We start from the raw sequence: 26833 nt of genomic DNA on the forward strand, positions 1-26833 counted from the left end.
CTTCTCACATCAAATATGGCATCTGCTCCTTGGAATGAATTATGTTGTGTCTGCGTTGATCCAAAGTTAAGTCTTCTCTTTGGTCCATGAAAAGGCAGGATTCATTAGAAATTCTCCATTCCACCCTTTGAGGCTTTCTTTAATTGTCATGTACTTAACAGTAAGAAAAAAAGGAAGGCAAATTGTTTATCCACAAGCAAAAAACCACAGAGCTGTTTCAAGACTTTAGAAATCGACAATTGCCCCACTTGCATGTGTGCACTTTGAGAAGAGCCTGAAATCCTTGGAGTCCAGCAGGACTTCAGTTCACTAGAGAGATTTTAAACTTGGCAGTTAAAATCCAAAAGTAGTTTTGAGAAATATTCGGCCAATGATTGAATAAAAATGATGAAGAATCTTACCTTTTAAAAACTGATTTCTGGGCTCCTGGGTGGCTCAGTAGGCTAAGTGTCTGCCTTTGGCTCAGGTCACGATTTCAGGGTCTTGGGATTGAGTCCCACATTGGGCTCCCTGCTCAACAGGGAGTCTGCTTCTCCTCTGTCCCTCCCCTTGGCTCAGGTCATTCTCTCTATTTCTCTCAAAGATAAATAAAATCTTAAAAAATAATAAATAAAAACTGATTTCTGCTCAGGAAGGAGTCAGAGGAAGTACTAAGGGAAGGTCCAGCCAGTGTCAGCAAGAACTTGGAAAAAGCCACCCAGGGCACGAGTTAATGTGCTGTTGTCATTCGTACTGTCATGGTGGTGGCAGTGCCTGCATCATTGTCATGTGGGGACACAGTGTTCTAAGACAAATACTATAATGTGGCAACAAAGATCCCATCAAGTATATACGCCTTTCATTAATGAAGTTCTTCCAACACAGTGGAGTCATTTGAAAAGCTTGGTAACTCACATGGGATAAAGGCAGTCATTATGGGGGAACTCTTCCATTGTGAAAGAAAGAAAGAAAGAGGGAAAAAAAAAAAAGACAAACACTGCTAATCTATGCCAGAAACATCAGGCCTAAGGCAGGGGGATGACAAAGCATTGCCCTTCAAAGTGGTCATTGTGCTAGGGCTTCCAAGCACTTTGAAGACAGTCATCAAACCCTTCTAAATGGAACCAGGGAGGCTTTTTGCCATTGATCTCAACAATAAATGTTTGTGTTTCATGGTCAATTTATTTATCCCTCAAAGACTTGAAGTAAAGTTGTCATTAAATGGGATATTTTTAAAGATAAAACTAATTTTCCATCTGAGTAACCATATTCTAAACATAATTAATTTGCCAACTAGATTAAATGGTTGGAAATGGTATTGTAATGATATATTTAGTACCTTTTATTATTCCAAGTGTGACGAGGTTCGCAATTCTGAAATCAGCTCACCCCTGTGTTAAAGTAGTGAGTTTCACTAGTCTCCAAAAGATCAAGGACCGGCCCATCTTGTTATGAAGTTACTACTAATGGCCTCAGATTGAAAACATGGAACAAGAAAATATAGCCCCTTCCTTTGGGGCTTGGGGTAATAGGATTTGAATTACATCGAAAATGCTAGATCATTGGGTTGTGTCAATTATTCATTTAGCCACTTTACAAAAGCACTCTGGACAGAGGACTCAAGAGTTTTTTTCTGAACTTAACTCTGCTTAGTAAGTATTATGCCCCTGTGACTCCTTGAAAGAGGAATGGACGGCAAATGCTAGATGGCCTCATCAAGTGTCACAGCAAGCCAAGTGTCAACAGGTATGGATAAGCAAGACAAGCATGCCGATACCTGTGGCCACTCTAGGTCACTCTTGCAACCAGGATTTATAGGGTGATGGTGAACAGCTTTTATCTTTAGGCTTTAAATGTTTCACAAAACAGAAAATGTAATCTTAACGCACTTTATATTGAACAGGTACCTAATTATGATTCTAACGAGATCCATCCATTGTTTGGGAAAACTGATTTTCAAAGTTGTCAGCCCAGAATTGGAGGTATAAGGGTTAAGCAAAGGAAGTAAATTCTATGAAAAAGAAGTCACTGTAAAAACAACAACAACTTTTCAGGGCAGCCCCGGTGGCGCAGCGGTTTGGCGCCGCCTGCGGCCTGGGGTGTGATCCAGAAGACCTGGAATCGAGTCCTACATCGGGCTCCCTGCATGGAGCCTGCTTCTCCCTCTGCCTGTGTCTCTGCCTCTCTCTCTCTGTGTGTCTATGAATAAATAAATAAAATCTTAAAAAAAACTACTTTTCAGATGGTCAAAACTAGGTAGAAAGTAGATAACACCGCTGGGTGGCAAGGGTGAGGTCAGGTGCTTCTCCTCAACTTCAGTTGTGACTTAGCAGGAGTAAACTGGTTAATGCATATACTGGTCTTGAGGAATCAAATTGCTTGAAGTTTTTGTTTTGTTTTCTTGAGGGAGGAGTAGGTGCCCAGGGGAAAAGAGGGTGACAAGGGTGCACCCCCCCCCCCATCTGTCAGACTTCAAAGACTTGGGTCTAGGCCTGTGGAGAGAGGCAGCTGCAGGAAGAAATGGAAGGACCGTTAACATCAAGGACCCTATGGTTCCCAAATCACTAATTGGGAGAGACGACCATTTTCCCTGATCATGTGTTGAAGGTAGCACTGTGGGTACTGCAAAGAAAATGAGCCAAGTCTGAGAAGCCACTGAGATGCAGGACCTTCACTAGCTTTCAGTGTTTTTGCGGTGGCCTCCAGAAGCAGTGGCCGAGTGATGGATCCCCATTGGAGGTGTGGAACAACCCGAGAGAGGCCTGGTAGGAACTGAAGCTGACTGGGTAGCTTATGGGCACGCCTGAGTTTTCCCAGGCATAACTGAATAAAGTGTAGAAATGGGCCACATGGTCAAACAAGTTCCATCTTTGATCCTATAGAGATGGTTGTGGTTTTAAACTGTATGAATAAGGCTTTAGTGTCATAACCCTGCTTCCTTGTTTTCACATTAGATTTGCTATGAAAATTATTTTAATAATTATATGAACTCATTTCTGAGAAAAATCAACCTGGTTTCTCATGAATGGGTAATGTACAGCATTAACCCTATTGGAAATTGTGTATGCATGGAGAAACTGAAGGTGAGTTAGTCATGGAGTGAATGCTAAACGTATTTGGCCCAGGCTGTCCTTAAATTAGCTGCCCTTTACTTGGATGCTTTAATTCTAGATTTACTCTTCTGTAGGTTGGAGACAATGGTATCTAGGTGGATATGTCTCTGGGGTGCTGTGAGAGTGAGCTCGTGTCAAAATGCTTTAGTGACTGAAGAACAACAACAACAAAAAAGAAAGACAATGAAAATACCCTTCCCATCTTTTAAACCCATAAACAGAATCTCCTAGGCCATTCATTTGTTTCTAACATTTTTTTTTATTCAAACATTTATGTTTTAATTACCATTGTACCTAAACCACTCAGTGCACTATTGTGAGATGAGTTTATGATAAAGAAGCACAGTCAGTTTGAACATAGCTTTAAAAGAATGATAGGGACCATGTAACACAACCTTGGTCAAACGTACTCTTTTAAACGTTGGTAGTTACGCTATAATATTTTCAAGTAGACCCAGTCCTAAAATATCTACATATTTGCCATCTCACTCCAATGTAAAGACATTGGAAATGCATTTATTGTAGGTTATCACTTTCCGGAGACTCACAGCAGAAACTCTTCTATTTGAAAAGTCAGAAGGGCCCCTCTTTTCCATTGAGAGGGTACATGCTTTTAGAACAATTGAAGCTGAGTTAACTGTCAGTAGAGGAAAGTGCTGGAAGATGTTTCTAATCGTTATAGTTATGCATGCCCTGTGATATTTTGCTTCTGAGTTTTAATCTTCCTTTTTTAGCCTATGAATTAAATAATTAAATTACATGAAACTTACAGTGAAGAGAATAGCTTCTGGGGTAGGTAACACAAACTGTAGATCAGCTACTTAGTGCCACTGTGACACTGGCAAATTATTTAAATTCAATAACTTTGTTTACTTCTTTAAATTTAGGATAAAAATAATACCTACCTGATAAGGATTTTTTGGAAAATTTCAAAAGTGAAAAGACATTTAAATGGTGAAACTCAGTGTCTGATGTGGAGAATTTACCATTGACCCCTGCAAGAAATATCCAATTATATTTTTATGGCCCCACCCTCCAAGAATTATTGGAAGCACTTCCTTCAGTGGGATTCTTGGCTGGTGCATTTTAGGACTCAAGTTCTGACAGTGGTCCCACAGGATGTTTTGAGAGTAGATGTTGTTGCTTGCTCTCTATGATTTCAATCAGGGAAGAGTTTGTGTTTTTTTTTTTTTTTTTATCCAAACAGTTTTCTTACATATTTCTGTTATCACCATCCTTTTCAGCCTACTCCATCTCTTAAGGTAACAAATTCTATTTGTTTAATGTAAATTAAAGTAGCATCTACTTTCTTTGAACTGATGGGAACTGAAGTGTCCTATATAAAGAACTTTTTTCATAATTGAAGAAGACTCTTTTAAATATTGAAAAATAAATTAGGTATGTGTGACTGTAAGAAGGAGAAATATGACAAAACAGGTCGAAATAGTGAAGACATTTGTTGCTCATGTAATTTGGCACAAAGTTTCCAGGTATGGTGTAATCACGGCACCAGCTCCATTTCTTTAAAATTCCGATCATTCCTTTCATTTTGACTTTGTCATCAAGATCATGATCTCTACAAAACCCTGAGCGAAAACCTAGGCATTATTCATCTTCATTCACATCCAGCATAGACTGTTTCCCACGGTTTTCCTTAAAAACAGTGAGGACCTTTCACAGAGAGAGTAAATCTTTCCTACTGACTTTCTGTCTCGAGTTGGCCCAGGCCAATCACAAGGACAGAAGACCATGGTCGACTATGACAGATCAGAACCAGCTTCCTGAGAAAGGTCAGTTCCCTAAATCACGTTGCTGCTAGATAGGGATTAGGTAAGGTGAAAGGTAGAGAATCAAATATGACAAGTACTAAACATATATTTCAATATTTTTGAGGGAAATCTTTGTACAGTGTCCCCACTTTCCACACCCTTACATGGACAACACTGATCATAATTTAGCCTTTTTGGGGGGTGTTGGTGGTGGTGGTGGGAATGATGATACAGGGATTATTATTCAGTGATAATCTCAGAAGCTACTGTTTGGATGGGCAGAGCTGTTTGCACATAAACTAAATAGATCCTGGCTCTTTTTGAATTTTTTGACTGCTCTTCTGAATACTTTGTCTCCTCAATTGTTGTGATGCTAACAACTTAAGTTCTTGTGATAGATAACAATCCTCCTTCCAAATTTACTTTGCCAGGACAGGAAGTAACAGAAAATCTCTTAATGAGTCCCCTGGAACTGACTCAGGATTGGTGGATGATTCCCATTTCCTGCACAAAATATGCCATCTGATGCTCTCATAATATTGAATATATATAGCTGGTGGGTCACTCTGTACAATACCTGTGCAATTTGCTCTCATTGGTTGAGTTGTATGGTTACTAAGGCTCAGTCATGTTCCCAAATCTGTATGTGCCAGTTGTATTTGTGCTTATGTGTTGCATAAAATTTGAAATACGAGTAAAGCAAACACAAAAAAAGCAAACTAACAATCAAATGAATTGTCTCTATAGAGTTTAGGGGAAAAAATCACTAAAAACATTGGTGGCTAAATCAGCCATGGAAGAGATGATTGCAAAAAGAGTGAAGAGTGAAGAAAAATGACAAAATATAGAAAGATTCTACATTCATAAAATTTTGCAGGGGTCTTTAAATTCTTGATCTACTTTAAAGAATCCAAAACTGGAAATAGTAGATGATGCATTATTCATGTGATTCATGCAGGAAAACGATGACAACCTTCAATCAGCAGATCCACTCTCAAAGAAAGGTCCATGGCCCTGTATTCTAAAGCTTGGTGAACGAAGGCATTGACAGACTTTAAGTTGAAACCAAATGTTAAAACTATTCATCCTTTTATATAATTACCCTCTTTAACCAGCTGCTTCTATTAACCAATCACATTCACATTCGGCAAGAAGGCTTTGTGGTCTATTGGAAGGATGGAAGAGTGAAACGGTATGCGAGTGCATGGTGGGGAAGGAGGTTGTTGGGTTATAGGAGTTCAGAGTGCTAAGTCCTCATCATGGAAGATAACTCCTAATGTTAATCAAAGATCATATAAATGCATACTGTTTAGCACTTTAGAATAGTGACTCAAAAACAAAAAGCTAAAGTTTAAAAAGCATTTATCTTTGGGAAGTGGAACTGTTCCAGTGTGGGGAGTGCATACAAAAGACTGTTTTTGTATTATATGCTTATTACTCCTGATTTTTTAATGGTGTAAGTTTTACTCTTATACATGTAAAAATGTTAGCCAGTCCTAATTTTGTTGGTATGGCAGCAAACTTTTGACATAGCCCCCAGTGAACCTTGCTTTCCGGTATTCACACACTGGTGTGATCCCACATTCCACATTGATCTGTGTGACCAATCAGATACTGCAGAAATGATGGTGTGTCACATCTGAGGCAAGTTATAAAAGAGCCTTTGGTTTCTGTTTCTAGCTCTCTCTCACCACACACTCCCTGGGAAGCCAGCTGCTGTGTCATGGGAAGCTTTACGGAGAAGCAAACGTGGTGAGGAACTCAAGCCTCCTGCCAAATTCTTTAAGTCTTATTTCTTATTTATAATTTTTAGATTTATCCTCCTTTGAGGTATTGTGAAATTTAGATATAAAATATATACAGTTCAAGACAAGAAATCAACCCTAAATCATAGCTGACACTATGATGTATTTATTAACCTTGCCAAAGTCATTCAGCTTGTGTGTGGCAGAGATAGGATTCCAGAACAGATCTGTCTTTATTCTAAACCCGTTGCCTGTCCACTGTCCACTGTCCACTAGTGTGAACAGATGTCTATGAGAAATTTGAGTCAATTTTCCTCCTTTTTTGTTATATATTTGTGTAGATTACAGGAATCTCTGCAATTCTCCTCCAGTGACCCCTATAGGGAAGAAACTCTGGCTGGGTCAAAGGGATACATGCCAACATAAGGCAAAGTACTAGAGACAGGCTGTATGGAATTGCATATTTACAGGAAGTGATAGAGAAATAAAGAAGTAAATATGGGGTATGTGGACTCTGAGTGAAGGGAAGGATAAAGGCACCATGCGAGAAGGACAGAAGGGATGGGTCACAGGGACAGAAGGATGGTCGCAGGGGGAGAGAAGTCAGGTGTGTGCAGAATGGAGGGTGGTTCTAATTAGCAGTGTGGACAGAGATCTTGATGAATGTCTCTAAGAGAAAAACCAACCAGGATCTTCATGTGGATTTGAACCTAGAGTCAGGAGGCTGCCAGTGAGGCCAGTTGAAGCTAGGAAAGCTGTTAAACTTGAGGCAAAAACACATGGCAGGTTTGGTAGAAAGTTGGAAGAGCTCCTCTTAGCTGGGAGGTAGAAATGAGGTGAGTCTAGCAAGATGGCAGGGGCCCCAACAGTGAGAGATTGGAAGAAAGCTTGAAAGCAGAGGAGGGGTGAGACAGCAGGGGTGCCAAGAGAAGCTGCTAGATTATACTTGGTCTTGTGAGGTGAATATCAAGAGACTGTTCTATTTCAGTTTTCAGGAACATATGCCTTAGGATGTGGTACAAACTGATTGGCCACTTAATCTATTAATGACCTGGATGGAATGAGATGCTCCAGACTTGGGGCAGAGGCATCTGACATCAGAATCTAAGAGAGGGCCACTTTTCCTCCCTCGTACGTAGTCACCAGCCATGGTTCGCTCTGGTGTTCTGCAAGTGAGAGTTCAACCCACAGTGCAAGACAGCTATACCTGCTGGGGAGGGCCTGGCAGGAAAAGAAGCAGGGACACACCTTGATAAGGTGTGGAGAAAGAAGAAGAAGAGCAGACATTTGCATAAGCCCAAGTGAGAAACAGAGACACTATATCGATTGGAGTATGAGCCTCCTGATGGCGGGAGCTCAGGTTTAGAGCTCTGGCCCTAACACCAACAAAGGTCTGACATAAAAAGCACGATAAATATTTAGATGAATGAATGAACGAATGATACATCTTATGAGCCTGTGAAATAGGAAGGTGGACACATGGGTCTGCATACAAGAGAGAGATCTTGGCCCAGGGGGAGTAATTGAATCAAGGGTTTGGACACATTTCCAAGGAGAGATTGAAAGATGAGGGACCTAGAGCCACATAAAAATTCAAGAGTGTGCAAGAAAAGGAGAGCATGTGGAAGCTCAATGGGTATGTTTGTACAAGTGGTAGAATCTAGGAAAAAATGTTAAAGAAATCACGTGTAGAAGAAGGGAGTGCTCCAAAGAAACAAATGTCACAAAAGGAAGATATCGCCTGAAAAATATCTGTTGGATTTAGCAACAAGGGGGTCATCTGTAACTTTTGAGAATGCCATTTCCCTGGAGCAGTAGAGGCAGAAATCAGATTATTCTGACTTAAAGTTGATGGAAAATGAAAAGCTTGTATATCAATTTGTGGACAGTCGGCATCTTTACTATGGTGAGTCTTCTAATCCACAAACACAATAGGTCTCCCCATTTATTTCGATCCCCTTTGCTTTCTTTTGGCAAACACGTCCTGTACAGGTTTTGTTAGACTTATACCGAAGTATCACAGAGTGACTGTAATTTCATTTTCCACATATGCATTGACACTGTGGTGGGCATGGCCTTGTTACTGTTGGGCAATGGTGACAGTTGTCACTCTCCACTAGGCTTCCTGTGCCACCACCCCCAGCAGGGAGGCGGAGGGGTGCCTGATGACTGCCAGGTGGGGCTGGTTGTCCGGGCTACCTGTGTGGTTTTCATGGGTACCATGAGCTTGAATGGGGCTCATTATTGGCTGGTAGGGATCAAGGATATTGAGATTCTTTGTTACGGCATCGTGCCAGAAAGGCCTAGGCTCCCCAACTTGGTCTTAGCTAGTGTGGGTTGGGGCCAGGCTCCAGATTGGTGGGATTTTTCCCCTGTGGTGCCTTGCTGGAAGGAGTAGAGCAGTCATTGTCTAAAATTAGTTTCTGACTTGCCAGGCTGCCCTTGTCCTGGTCTTTTGATGAGGAAGAACAGGCTTTGTGGGGCTCCTCTATCTGTGTCTGTTGCTGTTTCCAGGTTGTCAACTTCTTGAGCTCCAAGTCTGACATAGAGGAGGAAGAAGAAAACCCAGGGAACTGCCTACCCTATTGTTCGTCTCATCCTGAGGTCCTCAGAGATCTAGCTGCCTTCTTTCTACCTCTAAGATCTTGCTTAGGTTTGTTTTATATATAATGTCCAGGCTTTTTACTCTGCTTAGTGGAAAGAATAGAATAAAGATATGTCTCCTCCATCTTTCCAGATGTGAATTCTTCTCCCCAAATGGTGTTTTGAAATTCTAATTGCTGGGACTCCTGGGTGTCAGTGATTGAGCGTCTGCCTCTGGTATAGGGCATGATCCCGGGGTCCTGGGATTGAGTCCCACATTTGGTTCCCTGGAGGGAGGGAGCCTGCTTCCCCTCTGCCTGTGTCTCTGCCTCTCTTTCTGTGTCTCTCACAGAATAAATAAATAAAATCTTTTTAAAAAATTTCTTGTTGCTACTTATGAATTCAGATTGTTCAACTAGACCTTCCACTGAGCTCTAGGCAGGTGACGTTGCCTTTCTGAATGTTCACCTGGAGGTCCCAGAAGAAACTTAAATTCAACATGAATATATGGACCCCCTGCCCTGGCCTTCAGCACCCCTTCTTCTCTCACTCTGCCCTGGTTATCATCACCATAGGGCCATCCAAGCCAGAAACCAGAAGCCAATCCTCGTGCCTTTCTTTCTTCACCTGCCATGGCTTAGCCTTCCAAATACTTAGCTCACGCCTGCCTTTCTCACCCATTACTTCTGTGGATGTGTCTTTATTCAGGCTCTAGTAACACTTAAAATTTATAATGTCCCTGAATGAATAATTCATATCAACTTCTGTTCTAATCACTCTTCTCTTCCTTGTTTCAGTTCATATCACTCTCATTTTCCTTTTCCCTATTGTCAAAATTATAACTATATTTTTCACTCACCTTTGCCCTATTTCCAACAGTCCCAAATTTTATCAAGTCTACTGACAACTGCCATCTCTCCCGTCAGCACCTGCCTATCTACTTCCACTGTTATAATCCAGTGCCTAGATATTAATGGAAATATATTTATGTCCAGGTCTTCATTCCCCCTCTCATTTATATTTTTGTAGATACCTCCTATTTGGTCTCTCTTCCTCCAATCTATGGCAATCCTACTTGTGCAATATCTGGTTAGTTTTCCTGCAGCCCTGTTTTTTTTTTTTTTTTTTAACTTAGTTTCCCTGCTTCAAAATCGCCAAGGAGTCTCTGTGGCCAGTAGAATGATGTCCAGGGGTTTTAGTTTGATATTCAGGATCCTCCACACTCTCCTCTTTTATTCTGAGTTTCTTCCCTGACTTTTGTTTATTTCTCTCCCCTGGACCCGGCAGGTCCCTGTAGCAACCGCAGGCAGGTTATGAATGATCAGCTCAGCCTGAACCACTGCTTTAATTCAACAGCAGCACAGATCATGTTGCTTGGTTTATTACTTCTGGCCTTCGCTGCATGAGATGTGAGGTGAAGAAGGGAGAAAAATATAACAAAGCAAAGATGAGTGATGTGAGAAGATGTAGATAAAAAAAATTAACTCTGTGTTGAAGTGATCCTCATGTAAACAAGAGTGCTGGGCAGTTAGTCTCCACAGGCAGAGGAGGGAAATGCAGGCTCACAGTGGGCCATGCATGTGACTTCAAAGATAGAAGCACATCAGCTGGCAATAAATATTTATAAAATGAGACGTAGGTATTTAGACCATTAGCCTGCCACATACTCCTTCCACGCAATGAAATATGAAGCCTAAATCATGATAAAGACAGGCAGAACAAATAATGGGGGACCTAAATTTAGTCTTGAGTAAATGTTCAGGTTTATTTTAAAATATGGATCTATACACACGAGCGTTATAGACAAAACCAGATTTCCAATGGCCACCACTCTTTTTCATTCATTTCCCTTTGTTTCTGCCATTTTTTTTACGGAAGGAAAAACTTTTCTCTCAACTCATGGTGTCTTTTCTTTTGTCTTACCACACTTCATCATGTCCCATATGACCAGAGACATCCTTGCCTTGTCAAATCATGCGGTTCATTTGTTAAAGTAGAGGAAAGAGGCACTTGACATTGATTTCATCCAAACCAAGTTTTCCAACTTCCTTTGGAGTCTGTGCTAAATGATTCCCAGCTAAGTGTCCAGGGCAGAGACCTCTTTTTCCACCTATCTTCCTATAAATCCATCTTTCACCACCGTGAACTAATAAGCTTCAGGACTGAACACAGGCTCTTGTGTGAACAGAAGGGGCTGCGTGAGGTTCAGCGCTTATTCCAAAATCTGGCCTTTCTAAACTCCTTGCTGATAAAAACTAAATGTCCCATTTTCTGTCCTTTGAGGGAAGAGAAAACAACAAGCTAATGAGATGAGGCAATTGAACTAAGCAGCTAAAGAACAGCTATAGCAGCTTTGAGATTTAACATGCTGACCTTCCCAAATGAAAGAAATTCGTCTTTCCAGACCCTGGGGGTCAGGGGGTGTCTCTTCCTTCCAAGCGAGGCTGCAGTGGAGGGTGGTCACCCTGTCTGGGACACTGCCCAAAGCCTATCATCAACTGAGGTTTTCTATGTACAGATGTGTGCACTAAACCGCTACAATCTTGAGAATCACGGGGTATGGTATGGAGAAGCAAGCACACCCTTTAGAGTGAGATAATAGAAGATTGATGATCTTGAACCAGTAGATGGTAGATGAACTAGTAGATCAACTATAGATCTAGATGATCTTGAACCAGTTATTTGAAATTTGGGGCCTTTAATGGTCTCACCTAAAAAATGGAAGTAATACTAGATTCTTTGTCTTGTGTGGATTAATTGATGCAGCTCTGTGCACGGTTATGACTCTCCTTATTATTGGGGGGTAGGAACAGCTTAAGCGACAGGGGGCTTGCTGACAATGCTAGGCCATTGAGAAGGGTAGGTTCTGATTTTTGTGTTCTATCACTTCTTACCATGATATCATTCAGTAAGTGTTTACTAAGTTTTCAAAAACATTTTCTCATCTCCTACTTCATTGGTATCCTTAACTGCCCAGTGAGGCCAGGTAAAAGAATTGTGATCATTCCCTTGTGACTGAGGCAAAATATTACATGGACAGAGAAGTGCGGCCCAAAGCCACACTGCTATTTTGTTTAGAGCTGAGTCAAGAACCTTCTTTATACTGTATGTACGGTGGTTAGATTCAGTGGAATTACAAATTCTACTGGCAAAGCCCTTTTTGATTGAACAAGAGGAATTAAGAAATTCCCAGGCAAGAAACCTTTGATTAATGGCATCCGTTAAACCCTTTGTAGTCCTAATGTGAAGTTCACTGGATACCATTTCTACACATCTACAATAGGGCATCGTAAAATTCTTGAAAATGTTGCCTTTAAGTATGAATATGATGAAAATCTGTCCCTTCTATAACTCTCCTTCCTGCAGGACTTTAAGCCTCGCGACTAATTTGTAAATGCCCACATCAAAGCAGAATGGAGTTAAATCACCTTGACTGTAGCCTGCCTGCCACCATGAAGCAAAGGATCGGAGCTCCAGACACCTGTTCTGCATCCTGCCTTTGCCACCCGCCAGCACCATGACCTTGGCTAAGATATCAACCTCATGAGCCTCCATTTCCTAATATATAAGATGGTGATGAGGTTGAGGAGGAGGCTGATAACTACCCCTTAGGAATATTCTGAAAAGTAAATGAAACAATGTTTGAAAGTGGCCAGCATACTGGACATAATAAACAATCAGTATTTACTTATTTTCTTTCCTCCCACATATTTTCTTCTGTATATCTTTCTTGGGTTAAGATCAATATACCTAATCCCACTTTTGGTAAAGTCTGAAAAAGCTTGGATTTCTTCCTTGTAAAGTAGGATTTAAACTAGACAGACCTCTAAATCCAGCACTCAATGAATGTACCAGCCATTTAGCCGAGTGAAGAATTTTCTGTGACAATTTCTTATAAGAATGTCTTTAAAATTTTTGAGGTTTCAAGAGTATTGATGAGCTTTTTTGAGAAAGGGCTTAGTTTGTTGCTTTAAAAAAAATGAGTGAACAAGGTTTGTAAAGACAACTAGTTTGTCATAAAGATAACCCAAAAATGGGAAAGTCTGACCTGGAATCCAAGTAGCTGAATTAAAGAGCCCCTCTGGTAAGAAATCAAATATGTCAAAAGCTAGGACAGTTCTTTTTTCATGCTCTGTTGTAGGGGGAGAAATGGGCTCTATCTCTGGAATAACCAATAATTTAGTAAGACGAGGACAGCCAAATATCAAAACTAAAAAGTGTCTTTATAGAAAGCATTTCATGTCCTTAAATATCCATCAAAGTTTATAAAAATCATTTACAAAAAAATCTTAAAAATAAAAAAACCAAAAGCATATATAGTAGTTCCCTCCCACGGACAGTTTTAACTTTATCATAGGTATGTATATACAGGAAAAAACATAGTATATGGAGCGTTCAGTACTAGCCATGGTTTCAGGCATCCACTGGGAGTCTTGGATCCTTCATGGATAAGGGGGCTACCAAATGTAATTAGGCACCTTAGCCTTTTGGATCCTAAGATTTTTAAAGATGTGGAGAAATAACCAAGCCAGTATTTTCTGCTTCCAATGGGTAAAAATTTAAGTTTACCTTTGGGGTGTATGTATGTGTATATTTATATATACCTATATACATATTAACCCTAGGTATATGTATTAAGTAAATATAATGTATTTTAAGTAAATGTATTAAGTAAATGTAACAAATTAAGTAAATATTTATTAAGTAAATGTAAATGTGTATATTTATATATACCTATATACTTATTAACACTAAGGTATACTTTATTAAGTAAATGTAACACTAGGGTATATTTATTAAGTAAATGTAAAACTAAAGCCACTCTTTGTTTGGGGGATGGACTTGAAGCCCTGAAGAAGGCTGAAGATCTGCATTTAAGCATTCTACTTAATTATATAAACTGAGGGCAAATTTTATGTGAATGACATCTCTGCAGACTATATTGCTTTTATGGAATAGCCATTATTTTCCTCCATGTAGATTTAGACTCCTCTATGCCTATATGTTATGGTATATACTTTTTGAGTCATGTAGTCACTCTTTACAAAAAAATCATTAAGTGCTTACTATGAATTAGTCATTATTCTAGAAGCCAGAGATACAGCAGTGAAAAAGAGTATAAAAATCTTTGCTTTTCAGGGAACATTCTAGTATGGGAAGAGAGTCCTATATTAATATGTAGTATATGCCAGTTACAATATCAGTGTAGAAGATGAACATATAATTATTGGCAGGACTGAATGTGTGTGAGACTTAGGAATGGGAAAGGAGATTGGTGTTTTCTCAGTGGAATGTCTTGTTTTAAAGATCTTCAAGTGATTATCTGAATCTATAAGATGTGCACCTTGATTGCTTATGATTGACTAGGTTATTTTACAATTCTGTTAGGATAGAATTTAATTTGTAGAAACTTATCAATACTTACCAGAATGCAAAAGTTTCCTACCCATGGCAATGCAAATGAATTTTATTAAGTAAAGAAGATAAATCTCTGCAAGAATTCTCGGTGAACTGTTTTAAACAACTTACTGATGAATTAAATAAAACCTTTGACTTGTTCTTTTTTAAAATTTAAAGGAGAGTCATGAGTTTACCTTTTTGAAAATAATATATTGCATTATCTGCATATATATTTATAAACAATATCATATAGTAAATAATATGCCATAAGATAAGGTGATATGTGCTATGAAGTAAAATAATGCAGGAAAAGGAGAAGGGAGGAGAATTTCAGCAAGAGGCAATCACCAGTGCAAAGGTCCAAGATGCAAACCCCTTTAAGTGCCCAAGGAACCATTAGAAAATTCAGGAGCCCAGAGCAGATGAGTTTGGAAAGATAAGGGGCAAGGGCAGGTATCATGTGACTTGAAGCTTTTACAAGACTTGAAGCTTTTCTCTGAGTAACATGGGAAACCTAAACCAGTTTCTAACAGTTCTGGGGCCAGGATGAGAGGACAAATGGAAACCCACAGCTACACCCTGACCCCCACCTCTTGGCTTAGGAGTGTGCATCGGTCCTACACACTTTAACCTAGTGAAGATAGTAGAGAAGAGGTTCTCACTGAAGGAGAAGTGTTTGGTCAGAGAATTCCTCTTCGGGGTACTCATCTTGCAATGGGGATACTGGGGGGAGGGAAGATGGGGGCTCTGCATGGTCACCTGTTTTTGGCTCCAAGACTGGTACTTTAGAAGGCTTGGAGGCTTCTGAGCAGAGTCATGAAATAACAGGACCTAAATGGTATATAAATCTCATTAAACTACTCAGTGGAGAATATAGTAGCTCCCCCTCATCTGTGGGGAATACATTCCAAGACCCCCGGTGGATGCCTAAAATCATGGACCGTATCACATCCTATGTATACTGCTTTTCCCTATACATGCATACCTAAGGCAGAGCTTCATTTGTAAATTAAGCACAGTAAGGGATTAACAACAATAACTAACAATAAAAAAAAAACAATTACTACCATAAAAGTTACATGAATACAGTCTCTCTCAAAATATTTTATTGTACTGTACTCACCTACTTCTTGCGTTGATGCGAGGTGATAACATGCTGTGGGATGAGATGAAGTGAGGTGAATGATGTAGGCACAGTGAGTTAGCATGATGAGATATCAGAAGGAGGAACATCTGCTTCCAGACCATGGTTGACCACGGATAATGAGGGACTACTGTGTACTGCTGGGTGGGGGGAAGCAGGTATAAAAAAGGGGCAAATTAGGAGTCTCCTTCATTAATCCAGGCCTTTGGTAATGAGTGCTTGGAGCTTGTGATACCAGTGCAGGCTGTGAGGGGAGCGCAGATTCTGGATATGTATTGGAAACAGCTAACATGAGGACCTAGATGTGGCTCTGAGACAAAGGGAGAATCCAGACATGACTCCAGAATTCTGGCCTGATAACATGGAAAGAGGGAGGTTTTGACACCAAATGTGATAACTTGAAGTAAACTTTATGTTTTTCTTTCCACGTTTCTCTCTCTCTCTCTCTCTCTCTCTCTTTTGTTCAAGAGAGGCTAGGCTGGGATAAAGAGGACAGGAGGGATTTGCTTGGGACATTATTGGTTTTGTTTTGTTTGTTTTGTTTTGTTTTGTTTTGTTTTGTTTTGTTTTGTTTTGAGTCTGGTTTTTGAGGCTGGAGTTCAGGAGAAATTCTCATTTTGGGAGGTACCTAGTCTATTCAAGAGGATGGAAATCTGGGAGTGAGGCTGTGGTGTCACTCTTCTCAGTCCCAGAGTCCCTGGTCATGGGTGCAAATTGCTGAGTCTTTCTTCTTTTTAGGTTTTCCCCAAATTTTAGTAAAGTCTCTGAGAGGTTGGAATCTAGTCTTTCCTATCACTCTGGGGAATTGAGTCGAGGGCCTGTGCTCCAAGTTGAGACAAAGCAATGCAGACAAAAAAAGTGCCAATGTTTTGAAGGAATCCAGATCCAAGGCATCAAGAGGTGACCTACCATGACCTTCTCATAAGAAAACCAGATCATCTATGTGAAGCAAGATGTCTCTTCAGATGGTAACAACAGCAAGATGGAACCGCAGCTTGTTCTTGGAGAGGGCAGCCCCAAGCAGAGCCTGGAAATCCCATGATCAATTCAAATGGAAGCTGATGCTCTCATATCTTGAGTGGTGAGTTCTTGCAGACTAGAGCAGTTAGGGGAAAGCTGACCTATTTTCCAACCAATGAGAAATAATCACATGTAACCAAAAATAGAATGGCTTAAGCTAAAAAAAATCAATATTTCTAAAAATTAATGGGAATAATAAAAACACTAAAATACATGGTGAGCTTAGAGTTTCATGCTGACATTGGTAGACCACCCCAGAGTGCAGTCTATGAGCAGATGTGTTTGGGATCAAGCTGTAGGAAGCATATGTGTCCATCTAAGGGAACCCTATCTGAGGACAAGATCATGACACATTGGGAATCCCTTGACTCTTCCAAACTCAAGATGCACTGGAGGCCCCTTTACTCTCTGTACTTTACTAAAGATGTGCTATTTATTCAGTCTTGCATTTGGGGGATTTTATAAGATTTTGTTCTTTACAGTGTTTTTTTTTCTTATAGCCCAAAATCTATTAAAAAATATTCTGACCTGATAATCAAATATGTTAAATTCCCTTCCAAGTCCATGATCTTTCTTTTGGGTGTCACTATGTCATTTCCTCTTATTTTTGAAATGCAACAGCTTATCATACCATCAACTCTATGTCATTCAAAAAAGTCTGCCACTTTCCAGCCTTCACCTATACACGGGCTTTGCTTTTCCTCTCCTATACAAAAAGGTAACATACGTTGACACTCAATGATCCTATATTTTTGTCTGCTATATCAGAGGGATAACAAGTCATGGTGTATCAGTTTCCTAGGACTGCCATAATAATTTACCACAAACCTAGAGACTTAAAATAACAGAAATTTATTCTTTCTTAGTTCTGGAGACCAGATGTCCAAAATCAAGGTGTCAACAGGGTTGTGCTTCCTCTGAAGACTTGAGAATAGAATTCTTCTTTCTCTAACAGCCTCTGGTGGCTTCTGGCGTTCTTTAGTTTGTGGCGCATTGCTTCAGTCTTTGGCTGCCTCTTCACAGGGACTTCTGCTCTGTGTCTGTGTCTTTGTTTCTAATCTCCCTCTACCATTCTCTTAGAGGACCCTTGTCATAAGATTTAGGGCCAACCCAGATAATCCAAGATGAACTCATCTCAAGGTCCTTAACCTAATTAGATTTACCAAGATCCTTTTCTCAAATAAAGTCACATTAACTAATAAGTTTAAGGGATTAGGACTTGGACATATCTCTTTGGAGGCCACAATTCAACTCACTACACCTGGTCACTGAGGGGGATATTCTCTACTCATATGTCTTTGTTACCATGGTAGCTCTTGGTTATCAAAAGTGATGTTACCAATGTGACTTTTAGGAAGAAATAGACCTCATTGGGTTGCAATATGAGCAGTTCGGTCTGCTCTTTGTTAAAGAGCATTTAAATCATCCTAGGCCAAGCACAAGTATTCCTTCTTTCTTGCAAAATTATAAACCAGGGGCATACAATGTGCGAAGTAGTTCACTTAAGAATGATATACAATGCCTGCTTAGACTTGCCTTTTTATATTTCCTATTTTTAGGAGCAGAAAACACTTGAAATTTCAAGTATGGTCAGATTTAGCAGGTGTCCAAAAGAATGATGAAACATCTTTGGAGGTAAATATTGTCTGGTGAGATGTCTTCAGTACTTCAAAGAAAGTCTGTAACTGGACACATGGGGGCTACAGCATGTGAGGGCGTGGTGACCACAAAGTACAATTGATTCAGACAGAAAGCCTCCAAGGGACAGAAGGCCACAGCTTGAGTTAAGGAACAGTAAATGACTCTATTAGCTAAGGTAGAGATACTATAAGTAAATACAGCAATATGAGCTTGACATTTTGAACAAGTTTTATTAATTATGTGAATTAGTACAGCAAGCCCTCAAATGCACATCTATAACTTTCATTGGCCAGATGGGTTACGGTCCCAATAGCCGACTCTGACTCAAAGTATGTTCATGTGTGTGTCTGCGTGCTAACATATGCTCATCATTTAGTCGAGTGCAATGCACTCCTTCTTCTGTAAGAAATAACTTGTGAGTGGCCAAAATTTGAAGCACATGTTGTTACCATAATAAGATAGGGTACCAAGGAAGAATTTACTAATGTGATTAGCAAAGATCTAGGGGCTTCTAAGGAATTCTATTATATGTAGACATTCTGGTACAAGGACATGAAAATTGATGAATGTTTTTGATTTGGAAGTATAATACTTGAATTATAGTGCTGAACCAAGTTATAAGTCTATTAAGAATTAGAAATGGCAAAACGTGTATGATTTTGAGACATCTCAATGACACTTAGACATAGTGGATTAGGAATGTTCTACAAGAGACCAGAAAGCCATCTCATCCAAGAAGCAAAGACATTTGGAATATTCCTGTCCCATCTATGTGAATTAATTCTGACCAATATTATTGACAGTTTCTGTAAGCCATACTGATTTAGGTCAGAGTTACAATAAAAACTGTTTTCATTTAAACCAAGTTTAGTAACTGAATCCTTGTGGCGCTGCCTGAAATTGACCACATAAGTACAGAAGAAAGACACCTCCCACTTTCCTTTTATTTAGAATGCGGATGATAAATTGGGGCTAGCCAAAGCCTCCAAAGAGGTTGCAAAGGTGGGAACCCGGTGGTGGTGGCAGGATTCCTTTAAGAACCAGGCACAGGAACATGATCCATAGACCATCTCCTGAGGAAGCAAACTGAAGCCCGAGGCAAGGGTAGAACTCCAGGGGTTTGGATTCACTGGTTTTTATACTTTTCTCTACAACATTGAATAACTAGAATAATTGCCACTAACAGTTATGCCCCTTCTAGTAAGCAAAGAAACTACATGGGTTTCCCGCGTTAATATACTCCCGTAACAGTGTGTTAGAGGGGACAAGAGAGTAGAGTTGGTTAGCGAATTAAGTCATGGAACCTTTTTTTCAGTTGACTTGTAGGGATATCAAGGAGGCCCCTTCAAGGATGTTACCTCAAGAATAGGGTTAAATGGCCACCATGAGGTATGATCATTTAGAAAGTTGTCTTATGCCCCAGAAGCCAAATAATTTTATGGTGACCATTTATATATATATGGTGGGAACCAGTTTTTGAGAGGCAGTGTAGCCCCAGACCTAGAAACCTATTCCATTCATCCTTATCCCCAGCTCTACCTCCCTTGGGCTTCTTGAGGCAGAATTTTAACTCTCCATAAAACTATTGTTTGAAATATTTTGAAAAATCACTCATCTATCATGAAGATTGGGGAAATGCTGCCTTAGACCCAAAAACTGATTTCATATCCTCTTTATTTTTCGCGGTTCTGCTCATGCTATCTTCCTTTTTCTTTTCCTTTTTCCTTCTTTCTCTTTTTCCTTCTTTTTTTCACACTTTCATTTTACAGGTTTGGTGTGTCATTTTCCCCTAAATTACATAATCATAATGACTCTACTATTAAGGTTAGCTCAGCCTCACCCTTGGGAGAAATAGTTTCATGTTTTTGTTGTATATCCACCCACAATTTACGTCATCAGAGAGCTTGCCCCATAAACCATTATCACCTCTTCAACCTCATTTTTTTCCACTGTAAAACCAATTTTATGTTGCCTTGACTATGAAGACTTCCTAGACCATTTACGTAACATAGTCTTTCCTCTCTGTCTTACTGAAATTAAAACCCATTGTTTCCCTGCTTGTACTCTTGGATTTATCTTCCTCCTGGTCACCTAGACCCCCTTTCTAGGGAGTGGCCCTCTCTCTGAAGACAGGTAATTCTCCTGCACTTCTCCATCCTAAAATGTCAAGGGCACTTGGCTGGCCCACCAGACCAGCTCAGTGAACCCTGACACTTGATGGAATGGCATCACAGCATCGAGATTGTCCACACATTCACCCACCCCAACTTATCCATAACATCATGGTGGGGGAGATATTATTGTCAGAAGAGAACTTTGATTGAAGGGATCCTTCTCTGTTTGACTATGACTACTCTAGAGATCTCTCTCTCTCTCTCTCTTTCTCTAATGGTTGTTATAGAATTCGATGCAGAAAACCTACTGGTTACTACTTATTACTTAATCTTCTTAAAATTAAAATTCTTAAAAAATAAAACAAGGTGAGGAGTGCCCAAGAAACAGAGCCCCAAACAAATGTGAGACATAAACAGGTTGCTCGCATGGTCAGTGTTTCCTCCACCATCTTTTGTTTTTAGTCACTATTCACAACAGCAAATTAAATTAAAAATGGTAAATCAGAGAAGATTGCCAACTACGTCTCCATAGAAAGCTTGTTTCTCACGAGTAGGGAGTCCAGAAATGTTTCATTAGTATATTTTGCTACATCCCCCTAAGCTTTTACTACTCAGCACGATTGAGTGCTAGTGCGTATTAAGTCAGATTCCTACCGGGCTCTAGCTGAAGCTGAGCCCTACTTTATTACTATGCTGTCTCTCATTATTGTCTCTACAGGTGAAGGAAACACACTTCTGTTACTTGTAGAGAAATTCAGTCTCATTTTCCTTCTGGATAGCTGCATCTTCTTCACTTTAGGTGGGCACGCCACATATGAAAACTGCCATAGTGGCTCTATTTTCTCATCACATAAACTGAGTTTGATTACACTCCTGAGTAAGTACCAGGAGCAGGGAAAGCAGTCATTCCTAGGATGGGTGTCAGCCTCGAAAGGAGATACCTTTCCTCAAGCCTCCCTCAAGCAAGATTGTCTCTGCTTGTATGACTGTCTTCCTCATCTGCATCCCCCCATAGGGACAGAATGCAACACCGATGCTCCACTGTAGTTTGACACACATGCTCTGAATGAATGGGGGCCGTCTTGTCCATCTACATTTAAGTCTGCAAGGACTAAAATAGATCCAAGGAAAATTCTTCTCCAAACTTCTTAGATTTGTGGCTAGTGCCCTCCTGAAAGAAGAATGGAGAAATTGTTCATTAACTGCCTGGTATGCTCCTAGGAACTGGCTCTGGTTCTGTGGAAGGGGGTTGGGGTAGGGAAAGAGCTACAGTCCTCTCTGCCAAGGAACAGACATGGCTGACCTTTCCAGTGGGCAGATGTACCAGCTGCCAGCATCTCCGCCCAGCTGACAGCCCCAGTTTCAGAAATGGCACCATTAGTTTAATTCCTTTGGAAGCCTTTTTAATCTGCAAACACTCCATATTACCACCTCCCCACAATAAAATGTAAATAGGTAGAGGCTCTTGGAATTGGTCAGTTCAGTGAGAGCAAAGACCAATGGAAATGGCATTAAGGTTTCCTAAATTATGAGTAGGTGAGTGCTTATTTATTTTTTAAACTATTTTTTCTTGTAAAAGTTCTGAGTTTATCAAGTCAAGTATGGATTTTAAAATACAACACAATATTCTGTAAGGCAGGATATTAACGTATTTCTTTTGTTTGTACAGCAGCCATAGTAAAAATGTGCATGAGATTCCCTGTGTCAATGACTCTTGGAAAGCTTAGAAATGTGAAATTTTATGAAAAGCATTTAAATACCTTCTAATAATTATCTACATATGAAGTACTCCAAAATGCATTCAAAAGTATGGAAATTCTTCTTATTTGGAAAACCATCCTGGCAATTTTGTTTTATATGGTGAATTTAAGTTCAAATTAAAATGTGTGAGCTCCTACTGATATGGTCCCAAGTGTTGTCAAAGTCTATAAACATATCAGAGAGCTATCTCAGATACAGCGGAAACAAACAAACAGTCACAAATGTGAATGGCTGTAGTAAAATGGAGGCTTCCTTCCACTGAATTGATGATAGAGTAGCTCAAAAAAAGGCAAAGCTCTGCAGAAATATGACAATACAATGTGTATCTCATTTTCAGTGTGATTTCTGTTGGGTGTTTGGAGCCTATTACATATCTTCTGGGTGTTCCAATAAACTTTTCACATTACTGGTATTTGAAATGTGAAGTTCAATATTAGACATTGTGCAAGAGATAGTGGAAATGGGAGATGAAGTGCCAGTTAGCCATCTGCCCTTCCCACTTCTCTTCTCTAGTAAATGCCTTGTACTTTCATCCATGAGGGGCCACTCACGGGACCTACTTATGCCTCTGGGATGTGTCATGAAATGAAGGCCAACTGCCCTGTTGCTTGAGCTGGAAGATACACAGACCCAGAGGACGCTGTGGTGGTATTGGGCACACGAAACCTTCCATGCCTCATGGAAGCGTGACTGCCAGCAAGAAGACATTGGTGATTGCTCTCTGACTATCAGACATGGTCTTTCTTCAATGTGTCTCCAGTTCAGAGAATATGCAGCTACAACAGGAACCCTGAATTCACTCAGGAAATGTGGCAGGGATATGTGAGACATATTCCTGATTCTAAGCCAGCATCGTAGGCACAGTAATACCAGGGATGTAAAAGTTGGAAATGTGGTTTCAATAAGAGTGCTCTCAAGGAAATGTGTGCCTTGAAGATAACTTAGGTCTATGTGGAGACTTTCACAGACCTCTGCAAAGCCCAAGTTGGGTGTCCGAGATCTACAAAACGTAGAAACAATGAATTTAGAAAAAAGCTCATCTCCCTTTCTAGGCCATCTCCTCTTTCCTCAGTATTACATGCTGCCAGATATAATGGCTTCTTGGAGAGATCTTGTTTTTACGGAGGGTTTGCCTAGGACAAATTATATTAGAGAAAATACAAAATTGAATCATGATATTTTTAAATATTAAAAAGCTATAGAATATATGTAGATCATAAGCTGATTTTACACACACATACACACTTTACTTATAAGATACAAATCAATAAATAACTCATCTGGTGAAAAAATAATAAAAAAATCACCCTAAATCTTCTAGGGGGAAAGTGGAAATGCTTATCTTTAAAAAGATACATCCCATAGAGGCCATTTTTTCACTCATATATCTCTAATAGCTATAAAAACACAAAAACTAAATAAAAACAGACAAACGAAAGTCCCCAGACATTTTGGGGGCATGCATGCTGCAAAGCAGAGCAAGTAATAACAATTGCAATTCAGGTGGGGTGCATTGTCCATGATTTTGGGTTTGACACATAGGATGGGAGCCTTTGTGTGTGTGTGGTGGGGGAAGAGAATCTGCTCAGAGCTAGAAGTTTGGCTCCAGAGCAATTAGATGTGTTGAACCTCGGAAAAGTTCAGACAGTAAGATTAGTTCCTCTACAAGTATTCAAAGGTTTATGGACACAGAGCTCATCTGAACCCTCTAAACCTATGGCGTCGGCCAAGTTGGCTAGAACCACTGACAGGATTGGGCTCTTTCCCAAGCCTTCTATCACTTCCACTCTGAACCCTGCCAGAAATCAAACAAGAAAAAGCCTTTCTTGTCGTGTTTTGACACCCCCAGCTTTAGTCTCTGCTATAAACTCTGCATCCAAATATTTCAGCATATCAACTGAAGGTTGATAATATACATGGGCAAAGTTTCAAAGGGTGTCTAAGAGCCTGAAAAAGGGTCATTCAGCATTACATAAATAATGTACTCCTCGGATAAATTAAAAAGTGACTGATTACGGGTCCAGCCATGTAAGCAGTGACTTTTCCTATTGCCGAACTGTCTCCAGTAGCACAGAGCTGATGTGTGTTCCGTTCAGTATGCAAGCTCCACGGCTACAGAAGATGTCATGTGTAATTGAAAACACTGCACGATAAAAGAAAAAGAGGAAAAAGGAAAAACATCATCCATCAACTTGGTTGAGTACAAATATGGATCTAGGGGGCACAGTCATGGGAAAAGCTAAAATTTCATTATTTTTTAAAGATTATTTATTTAAGAGGGGTAGAGAGAGAGAGAGAGAGAATGTGTGAGCACATGCCCAAGACTCGGGGGAGGGACAGAGGGAGAGAATCTCAATCAGATTCCACGCTGAACTCGGAGCCCATAGTGCGGCTCAATCTCATGACCTTAAGATCACAACCTGAGCTGAAACCAGGAGTCCTACTCCCAACCAACTGAGCCACCCTCTAAAATTTCATTCTTTAATTCAATTTTCAAACAGTTTATCACATGTGATTTCTAATGTGCACTCGTACTTTATTATCTTTATTATCTTTATTATTATTTCCCACTTAGTAGACCACCTTGGTTTGTCTAATCTGGTAGTTTTATTCATAGAATGGGGCTCGATTTCCATGTATTTCCCAAGGGAAATATTGTCAGCATTTGGATTTTACTTTAATATTATTTTAATTTCATTAAAATTAGTGGATCTCAGCCATACCCAGGGTATCAGGCACCAAGACTGATTACTATTAGCCATCTTCAGATACATGCTGCAAGGTTTGGTGCAAAGATTCCTTTTCAAGTGTTTTTAGCACCACAGGTTGTAACCGATCCATTCATACAATTTATTGAGGAGCAAACCAAGAAAGTCAAAAATTAAATAGAATAAACTGAACTAGGGTAGCGAACGTCAGAGTCCATCCTCAACAGCATGAGTAACTTGTGTAAGTACATCCTTTTGTCTTAGACTGGCAATTACACTGGTCCTCACATAGCATGTGTATCTTCCCATGGGTCACGGTCAGAAAGCTTGAGAGCCATGGATTTTGACATTTGCACTAACTTCAGCACATCCGGCTACTTCCGGTTTATATTTTTATTTCTGTGCATTCTGACCGTGACAGCCGGAGCAGGCCTTTTCAAACACAGGTCAGCACCTGCTCCTCATTTGCTCAGAAGCCTGCAATGCCTTCTCCAGGGAGTCTGGAAGTGCCTCTCTGACCCCCTCACTCTCTGTCACAGCCATATCCACCTCCTCTCTGTCCCTCAAGCACATCAGTTCCCAGACTTCGCACAGGTTGTCTTTTCTCAGATATTGTCTTGTTCCCTCACATGGCTCAGGGTTTGCTCCCATAATCTCCTCCATGAAGCCTCCTCACCCACCCCATTTCTGATGGTAAATGTTGCTGGCATCTCGCCCTATGTACTTCACCTCCTCTGCTCTCTTTTCCCAGTGGCACCCCTCACCATCCTATGCACTTTGTGGATTTGGGACAGTTAGTTTAGTTAGTTTCTGACTCTCCTGACAAAGATGTTAGCTTTCGAAAGATGGAAATCTGTTGATTCTGTTTGTGCATCAACACCTGTGACACAACACCATACATGCTGCCTAGTGAGTGTGCAACCACAGTTTGGAGGATTGGCTGCCTTTACAAAGGACACCATTCACACTATGGGTTGGAGCACTATTCTTTGCCTCTGGGGTGGGTGTTAGAGATCTTCAGGCTTTGCCTAATTCCCATTAGGTCAGCTCCTGCCTCCGTTGTGCTATTGAGTAAGATTCACTGACTACTTGCCCAGTGGCTTATGCCAAACCTAAGAGATAACTAGATGCAAGGCACATAGCATTAGCAAATAAGCTCAAACTTTTTTGGGACACGTGGGTGGCTCAGTGGTTGAGTGTCTGCCTTCAACTCAGGGCGTGATCCTGCAGTCCTGGGATCAAGTCCCACATCGGGCTCCCAATGGGGACCTGCTTCTTCCTCTGCCTGTGTCTCTACCTCTCTCTGTGTGTCTCATGAAAAATAAATAAAAACTCTTAAAAAAAAATAAACTCAAACTTTGGGAGCACCCTTGGTGTCCTCATGTGATGTACCCCTCACTGCCTTGCCCAGTCTCCTTACTCATTTCTGCTGCTGTTCACAGACCTCCTTCCATCTGTTTGCCCAGAACCTCTCAGCTACACTTAATGGAAGTGGAGTTCTCTGCTATATTGTTAGTTCATACTTTCAAACACATTATTCCCACCGTGTGGTGTTGTGCTGCCTTTTATGCATTTAGAGAACTCTCATCTATTCATCTGGACTAAAACATTTCACTTAACTTATGAAACAATTTCTGACTCCTTTTTGCCACTTCCTGACATCTGGGCATTCTTGGTGCTTAGAAGGCAGCATGGTGGAGCACAGAGAAGACAAAGTGAGACAAACCAACCCTTGCCATTTATTAGCTACATGAGCATGACTAAATTAGTTTTGTCTCCTTTTCTTACCTGTCGAATGGGGGACATCGTGGGTCTTGGGGAGTTGTGTTAAATTTATTAAGATGGGGTCCTCCAGC

General features: G+C 40.3%; 1 long non-coding RNA gene across 1 annotated transcript; it reads left to right on the plus strand.

Annotated features, from left to right (window-relative positions):
* The first annotated feature begins 6627 nt into the window (after positions 1 to 6627).
* LOC125752895 (uncharacterized) lies at positions 6628 to 26284 on the plus strand. The gene is made up of 3 exons (XR_007403469.1): positions 6628 to 7778; positions 12556 to 16814; positions 18313 to 26284. It is a non-coding gene; the product is annotated as an uncharacterized LOC125752895 (long non-coding RNA).
* Positions 26285 to 26833: the final 549 nt, after the last annotated feature.

This window comes from Canis lupus, chromosome 18 (assembly GCF_003254725.2).
Source record: "Canis lupus dingo isolate Sandy chromosome 18, ASM325472v2, whole genome shotgun sequence".
NCBI classification, from domain to species: domain Eukaryota; kingdom Metazoa; phylum Chordata; class Mammalia; order Carnivora; family Canidae; genus Canis; species Canis lupus.